This window comes from Leptonychotes weddellii, chromosome 13 (assembly GCF_054177405.1).
Source record: "Leptonychotes weddellii isolate Sample4059 chromosome 13, ASM5417740v2, whole genome shotgun sequence".
Taxonomy (NCBI): domain Eukaryota; kingdom Metazoa; phylum Chordata; class Mammalia; order Carnivora; family Phocidae; genus Leptonychotes; species Leptonychotes weddellii.
The window spans coordinates 24,706,843-24,715,268 of NC_138381.1; the positions used below are offsets into that span (position 1 = coordinate 24,706,843).

Consider the following 8,426-nt stretch of genomic DNA (forward strand, 5'->3'; position numbering starts at 1 on the left):
GGGCCTCTTGCCTGGGACATTTGTTTTTTAGCCAGCCACAGCCCCTGACCTCCCCAGACAGCATTCTTCCCTGGGGGAGGGCAGCTGATGAGCTTTGCATGGTGCTGGTGGCTTTAAAGGACATTTTCAGTCTCCTGGCTGGCTTGGGTCTGCCTCCCCTTCTGGCTACTGCCGTCCCTCCAAGATAACCCCATGCAAGGACTGCCGGGCCCCTGCTGGCCTCCACCTGCTGCACTTGTTACCTCCTCAGCAGGTGACTCTGGGTTCCTGCACCCTGTTGGCACCTGCTCAGCACTGCTGGGGCTGCTGGGGTCCCTGCTGCCTTGTCAACAGTGGGAAAACATCAGTACCCGTGCTCAACGCCAGCTCGTCTACTAACTGCTTGCTCTGGCAAGCCCTCCCTGGTCTTGCGTGGATGTGCGAGCTGCCCAGAATTCAGCGGGCTTGCCAGTTGCCTCCCATCCTCCCTCACACATAGATCCTGACTCCCTGAATCTCAGATGCCACCTCTCAGGCCTCACTCCAGGAACGTGGGGTAATCCAGTCAAGCAAGCAGAACTGGCCTATGCTTGATCCTGGAAGGATGCTGTGGGGGTCTGTGAAGAGGCAGATGGTGTGGTCCTGGTGTTCAGGAGGCTTGAGATCTCTTTGGGGAAACGGAATAACCGCAGAGGAGATAGTTAAGTAATAAGTGTTAACTTGTCTGAGGAAGGAGGTACCAATGGGCTGGAGTAGTTAGGGAAGACTGCCTGGAGGAGGTAGAACCTGAGTGGGCCCTCGAAGGAAGGGTGAGATTTAGATGCATGTGTGTGCGGGGAACGTGCACATCCAGAACTGAAGAGCGTGCGAGCAAAGGTGCAGAGATGGGGCACCACCTCCTTTCCCCTCTCCCATGCCCGGACTACCCACGCATGCGTTCACCTGTCTTGTTTCGTATACATACAATCATAATGAACTGACTTGATGTGATTATTGGTCTGTGTCCTGTCTAGAAACACCTCACACTTGAGTGTTCCCCAAGCAGAGATCTTGGGACAGCCTCATGAGAATCACTGATATGCAGATGCTTGGGCTCAGAATTGGACTCTCTGGGGATAGATCCAGTACGTGCTTGTTACCAGGTCCCCACATGGTTCCTTACAAGCTCCCCCTGCTGCTCTAGACCCACAGTTCTCAAGGGAGAACAATGTTACCCCCAGGCGATATCTGGAAACATTTTTGGTTGTCACACTGGGAGAGGAGAGTGCTACTGGTGTCTTATGGATAGAGGCCAGGGATGCTGCTGAAGATCCCACAGTGCATCATCTGCTTCCCACAGGAAAGTGTTATCCAGCCCTAAATATCAATAGGGCTGAAGTGGAGAAACCCTGCTCTGGACCGAAAGCTCCATGAGGCAGGGTTTCACTCTGTTTTGGTGCCACCTGCACACTGAGCACCAAATATGATGCCTGGCACGTAGTAAGCTCTCAATAAATATTGGATAATGAAGAAATGATTAAAAGTGGTATGTGTGTATGTGTATATGTCTGCGTGTGCCCACGTGCGCCCAGGGTAACTGGAAGACACAGTGAAGAAATGGATCCAGCTGGTATAAGGGAGAAAGTGGAGAATGGGGACAGATGTAATGTTGGGTGAGTAGCTTCAGTGAGGTGCTTTGTGGATGGGGAAGGACAGGTAGAACTGGGTTCGTTCAGTCATAGGGAGCCGCATGTGGTCTTTGAGCAGGGTAATGATATGATAAAAGCCACCAGGAAGGAAGGTTATTCGGGCTTTGTAAGGAGAGGTTAGCAATGGGGAGAGGCTGGGAGGCTCTTGTTACAGCCTGGTACAAAGTGAGGAGAATCTGGTGCGGAGGGCAGATCCACTTTGGACCTTGGGGGTTCCTGAAGGCTGTCATTCTTCGTTCCCTTGCTGAGCTGGTCTGATGATGTATTCAGCAAAGCCTCCATTGTTTGCCACCTTACAAAGAGCTCAGAGGCACAAAGGTGACAAGCTGTTTCAGTGAGAATTCGGGACAGACTTCACCAGAAGGGAGTGGGGGATGTGAGTTGGTATGTGTTCTTTCCTTGGACCCCTGGTCTCTGCCTGTGCTGTGCTGTGGCCACTTCTGGGGGGTGTCCGTTGGAGCGATCGGGACTCTGGGGGCCCATCTTGCAAACACTTCCGGTGCTCAGGAGGGGAGAAGGTGGGCAGTGCAGATGGCTCAGGGGGCATGGTGTCTCCGTGGAGAAAGTGCACACTCTGTGGACTGGGAAGAGAGAGCATGAGAACGCTGTGAAGTTTGCCGTTGATTTTCTTGGCTTCCTCCTATCTGTGCTTTGTTGAACACATACTTGATGAAGATTTGCTATATGCTGAACACCACGCTAAGTGCTGAGGACAGTGGTGTGGCAGGTGGACCCCGTCCAGGGTCTCCAGGGAGCTTGCAGTCTATTAGGAAGACAGAAAGGCACGTAATACGTACATAAGCCAAACTGCAGGTGTGAGCAAGGGCTTCCAGAAGTGAGGAGGGAGCCGTAGTGGATTAGGATGGCTTCAAGGTGCATGGAGGCATTTGAAGGGGGTCTTGAAGAGAGGAAAATGATCCGTAGGCATGGGGGAGGAGGAAGGAAGGGGGATGAAAGCCAGCTTGAATAAGGATAGCAAAGTGCAGGGGAGAGCTAAGTAGTTCTGCATGACTCAAATATCACAGCTGTGTAGCTGGGGGCAAGGTGAGGCAGGCAGGGCCTGGTTATGGAGATTCGAGTAGTGTGAGAAGAAGCATGTCTGGAGGGAAGAGGGTAACAAATTTGAGTCTGGATCTGTTAGGACACTCACTGCAAGGAGATCCACATGGAGCTATCCAGCAGCTCCTTGGAAATGAGCTCCAGAACTGTGGGTGGAGAAGAGCCAGGCTAGCAATGCAGATTATTTAGTCACCATCAAAATCAGTGTTTTCCCAACTTTTATAATTGTTAGCCACGGTAAGAACTGTGTTATACCCAGGGATCTAGAACACACTCACATACACATCTGAAACAGCCATTTTGTGAAACTATGTTTGGCCTTATTATAAGAAATGTGCTTTAATATTTTCTATTCCATTTCATTTACAAAATAAATTCGGCCTTAAAAAGGAAGGGAAATCTGATATATAACATGGATGAATCTTTTTTTTTTTTTCTCAACATGGATGAATCTTGAAGATATTATGCTAAAATAAACCAGACACAAAATGACAGATATTCTATGGTTCTACTTATATGAGGCACCTGGAGTAGTCAATTCATAGGGACAGAAAGTAGAATGGTGGTTGCCAGGGGCTGGAGGTGGGGTGGGAGGTTCGTGTTTAATGGGGACAGAGATTCAGTTCGGGAAGATGAAAAGGTCTTGGAGACGGCTGGTGGTGATGACTGCATAATGGATTGACTACACTTAATGCCACTGAACTGGAGACTTAAAAATAGTTAAAACGGTAAATTTCTGTTATGTATATTTTACCACAATACAAGAGTTGACAAAATTCTTGGGGTAACCCACCAAGTTGATTTTATAACTTGTTGGTTTGAAACCCTTAGTTAGAAAAAACACTGGTCCCCGTGATGAGGTTGGATGAGATCACCCAGGAGAGAGCAGAGTGAGGATGATGAAGGCCGGGGCACAAAGGAGAGCCTTAAGGACTGCCTGCATCTAAGGGTCCAGAGAGGAGAGCTAGCTCTGGAAACTGAGGCTGCAGAGAGGCAGAGGGGAATGGGTGTTAAGGAAACCAAGGCATAATGGTGCCAAGCAGAGAGCGGTCACCTGTGACACCCACTGCAGAGGGATCAGGTAGGATAAGGCCTACCTGGATTTGGCTATATGGGCAAGGACAGTTCTGGGGGGCGGGAGGGATGGGTCAAAAGAAGGATTTTCTAGAATCAGGAGCATGGAATTTGTACCCTCCTCCTTTAAGACCTCCACTGCCCCCAAGCTCCTTTGTTAGTGCTAAAATCGTCACATGAACTTGCATCCCTAGAGTGCAGAGGACTAAAAGTACTTACACTTTAACAGAGGGGCAGGGAAAGGGCAGTAGGTTTTTGTTGTTGTTGTTTCTCTGTTAGTTAGAAAGAAAGGTCACTGTAGATTTTGTTTTTACAATCTGGTCTCAACCTGCATTTTAAACTTAATCTCAGAGAAAGACCAGATAGGCATGGGTCTCGCATGTCCTCCTTTTATGTCTTTCAATGACATTTTATAATTCTTCGTAAAGAATTTGAACATTGCTAGGCTTATTTCTAGCCACATAGTTTTTACTGCTATTGTAAAAATTTATTTTTAAAAATTATATTTTCTAAACATTTGTATATATACAAATGTATATACTAAAGTATATGTATATGTATATATATGTAGTATGTACAGTATTTGTATAGCGTTTGTAGCTAGTATATAGAAATAAATCTGATTTTCTTGTATATTGATTTTATAACCAGCAACCTGGATAATGTATACGTAATGACAATAATTTGTCTGTAGGGTCTTCTGGGATTTCTACATAGACTTTTTTTTTTTCCTTTTATCACAACCCTGTACTTTAATTATTTTTCTTGTCTCATTGAGCTGGCTAGGACCTTTGATATAAGGTTCAATAAAAATGTCATAGTGAATATCCTGGCCTTAATCCTGATTTTTTTTCTTTTTTAACTTTCTTTTAAAATAGCTTTATCCAAATATAATTTGCCCATTTAAAGTGTACAGTTAAGTGACTTTTGGTATATTCACACCATTGTGCATCCATCACCACAATCAATTTTAGAACATTTTCATTATCCTGAAGAGAAACTGTACTCCTTAACCATCATCCCCCAGTACTCCCATTTCTCCTAGCTGTAGGGATGTACACATACACTAGTGTATCTTCTGTCTCCATAGGTTTGTCTGGTTCTGGACATTTCATACAAATGGAATCATATGACATGTGGTCCAATATGACTTTCATCTTTCATTAAGTGTGATGTTTTCAAGGTTCATCCATGTTATGGCATGTGTCAGTACTTCCTTCCTTTCTTTTTTTTTTTTTAAGATTTATTTATTTATTTGAGAGAAAGAGAGAGCACCTGAACACGAGTGAGGGGATGGGCAGAGAATCTCCAGCAGATTCCGTGCTAAGTGTGGAGCCTGACGTGGGGCTCGATCTCAAGACCTTGAGGTTGTGACCTGGGCTGAAATCAAGAGTCGGCTGCTTAACCGACTGAGCCACCCAGGTGCCCCAATACTTCATTTCTTTTTGTTGGTGAATAATATTCCATTTATAAATATACCACATTTTGTCTGTCTGTTCTTCAGTGGTGGAAACTGGGTGGAAACTTGTTTTCACTATTACAAATAATGCTGTGATGAGGATTTGTGTCCAGGTTTCTGTGTGGACATGCATTTTCATTTTTCTTAGGTGTATACCTGCCAGTGGGATTGCTGGGTCATATGGTAACTCTGTGTTTTACCATTTGAGGAATTGCCACACTTTCCAAAGTGGTTATGCCATTTTATACTCCCTCCAAGCTGTGCGTAAGGGTTCCAATTTTTCCATATTTTTTAAAACACTCATTATTATCTGTCCTTTTGGTCATAGCCATCTTGGCGGTTTTGAAGTGGTATTCCATTGTGGGTTTGATTTTGTATTTCTCTGATAACTAATGATGTAGAACATACTTTCATGTGCTTATTGGCCATTTGTATGTTTCCTTTGGAGAAATGCCTATTCACATCCTTTGCCCATTTTTAAATTGGATGATTTGTCTTTCTGTGATTGAGTTGTGAGAGGTCTTTATGGCTTCTAAATATATTGATTTGCAAAACATTTCTCTTATTCTAGGAGTTGTCTTTTTACTTTCTTGATGATATCCTTTGAAAATTTTTAATTTTGATGAATTCTTATTCATATATATATATATATTGTTGTTGGTTGCTTGGGCTTTAGGTGCTGTATCTATTAAATCATTGCCTATGTACACTGCTCAGTGTCACAAAGATTTACCCCTGTGTTTTCTTCTAAGAGTTTTAGAATTGTAGCTCTTATGTTGAGGTCTTTGCTCCATTTTGAGTTATTTTTTGTGTGTTGTATGATTAAACCTGACTTTAAGGAGAATTATAGTACAAGTGTCTGCTTAAATTTTTGTTTTTGTTTTTTTTGTAGATAACCTCTAAGAGATTAAGACTCCCTTGTGGAGTATGCTAACAAGTTTTGTTTACTTGTCTTACCGCGTTTGGATATTCATTTTATCAGATGCTTTTTCTACCTCTATTGGATGATATGTAGTTTTTTGCCTTTAATCTTTTGATGTGATAAATTACATTAATAGGTGTTAAACTTATAATTTGGGGGATAAACCCAGCTTGTTTATGGTGTATTATTTATTTTCTATGATGGGAGATTTTGTTGGCTGGTATTTTTATTTAAGATATTATATCTCATGTTAGTGAATGATCTTGGCATGTCATTTTCTTATAGAATGCTGTCTCTGTCTGGTCTTAAAACCAGCCTTGTAAAAAGAGTTGGGAATATTCCCTCTTCATTCTGTGGGATGATTTATGCAGGTCTGAGATCATCTATTCTTTGAAAGTTTGGTAGAACTCGCCTGTACAGCAATCCACACCTAATGTTTTCCTTGGGGGAAGACTGTAAGTTGCTAATTCCATTTCCTTCCTGGTTAAGATGGTTTCTTCAACCACACAGGAGCAGAGGTTGGGTCTGTCTTGTCCTGCCTTTTGCAGAGCAGACTCTCCTCTATGCTGTTCCCTCCAGCCTTGCTCTCTCCTGCGCTCGGAGGGTGCAGATCTGGGCTGCCTGCGTGTGGCTGGTGCGGGCCTGAGACCTGAGGATATGAAACTGGGTCAAGGAAAAGCACAGCCTGACTCCGTGCTGTATCTGAAGTTACACTGGAAGGCTCTCCTCATGCAACCAACCCTCCTTCTCTTCGACTGCCCTGAGAAATAGGCACAGCCCAGGAGATAGGACCACAGGGGCGGGAGGGTCTGTCCAGGGCCTGGTTCTGGAGGGGGCGGGTGCCTCATGGGGACCTGGTGGAAATGGATGGTCCCCCAGAGAGGAGAAGGGATGCTGAGCTGACCGGCACCAGAGTGTGTGCTGGGCCGGCAGGATGACCTTGTCTGGCTGATCAGAGCAAGCTTGTCTTGAGCATCTGATGCAGGGCTGGGATTAGGGTGAGGGAAGCCTGGCACCCAGGGGACAGGACTTGAGGAGGCCTCCCTCTCAGGGGTCTACCCTGCACCTGTGTGAGCCTGGGGGGGTAGGGGCTGCCTTCAGTTTTGGGCCCTGGGAGCCTTGCTTGCCTCCCTCCAGTCCTGACCCTGACCTGCCCAGGCTGCACTTGGTCATCTGTCAGCTGCCTGTCCCTGCCCCAGATGTCCCCCAGGGATGCAGTGCTGTCCTCTCACACTTCTGCCCACCCCTCTCTCGGTCCCGTTCTTTTCTTTTTGACATCTGTACTTTTCAGGGAAATTGTACCTCTTAGAGGTCTTAGCATCTCTTCTGTGACTTATCCAGGCCCACTTACTTCTCCTCTAATACCTTCTGATCCAGAACTTCTCAAGTTTAGCCCTTAACCCTATGTGTAGGGACCCCTGTCCCGTCCCTACCACACACAGGTGAAGGATTCATCAGGTAATGATATTAATTATTAACATTCCTTAAGGGTTCATGAGCCAGGCTCTGACCTAAGGAGATAGTCCTAAATGAGGATTATTTCATTTAATCCTTACAAGAGTCCTATTAAACAGATACAGTCATCCTCATTTAATACTCACTCAGAGAGGTGAGTAACTTGTATAAGGTCACATAGCTTGCAAGACCCTTAAAAGAGATGTTTTATCCATCTCTGAATTCCCAGAACCTAGCACAGTGCCTGACATTAATTGCTGAATGAATGGATGCATACAAAGGGAACCTCTAGGGGTGCTTGGGTGGCTCAGGCAGTTAAGCATCTGACTCTTGATTTCGGCTCAGGTCATGATCTCAGGGTGGTGAGATCCAGCCCCACTTCAGGCTCCACAAGTCTGCTTGTCCCTCTCCCTCTGCTCCCCACCCCCACCCCCCGCCCAGCGGTCTCTTAAAATAAATAAATAAATAATCTTTTTAAAAAAAAGGAACCCCTAAACTTTTCCTAATAATTATCAAACAGCAATTAAATGTGCAATCAGCTTTGTACTGGGAGGGGAGAAGGGGATGTTACTGAAGAATTATTAGCTATGGGGCGCCTGGGTGGCTCAGTTGGTTAAGCGACTGCCTTCGGCTCAGGTCATGGTCCTGGAGTCCCGGGATCGAGTACCACATCGGGCTCCCTGCTCGGCAGGGAGTCTGCTTCTCCCTCTGACCCTCCTCCCTCTCATGCTCTCTGTCTCTCATTCTCTCTCTCTCAAATAAATAAATAAAATCTTTAAAAAAAAAAAAA

The 8,426-nt window shown here is 45.3% G+C and overlaps 1 protein-coding gene across 2 annotated transcripts in view; it reads left to right on the forward strand.

Moving 5' to 3' along the window:
* Positions 1-8,426, forward strand: part of ST8SIA5 (ST8 alpha-N-acetyl-neuraminide alpha-2,8-sialyltransferase 5) — a 50,978-nt gene that overhangs the window by 1,322 nt on the left and 41,230 nt on the right. The window lies entirely within an intron of this gene.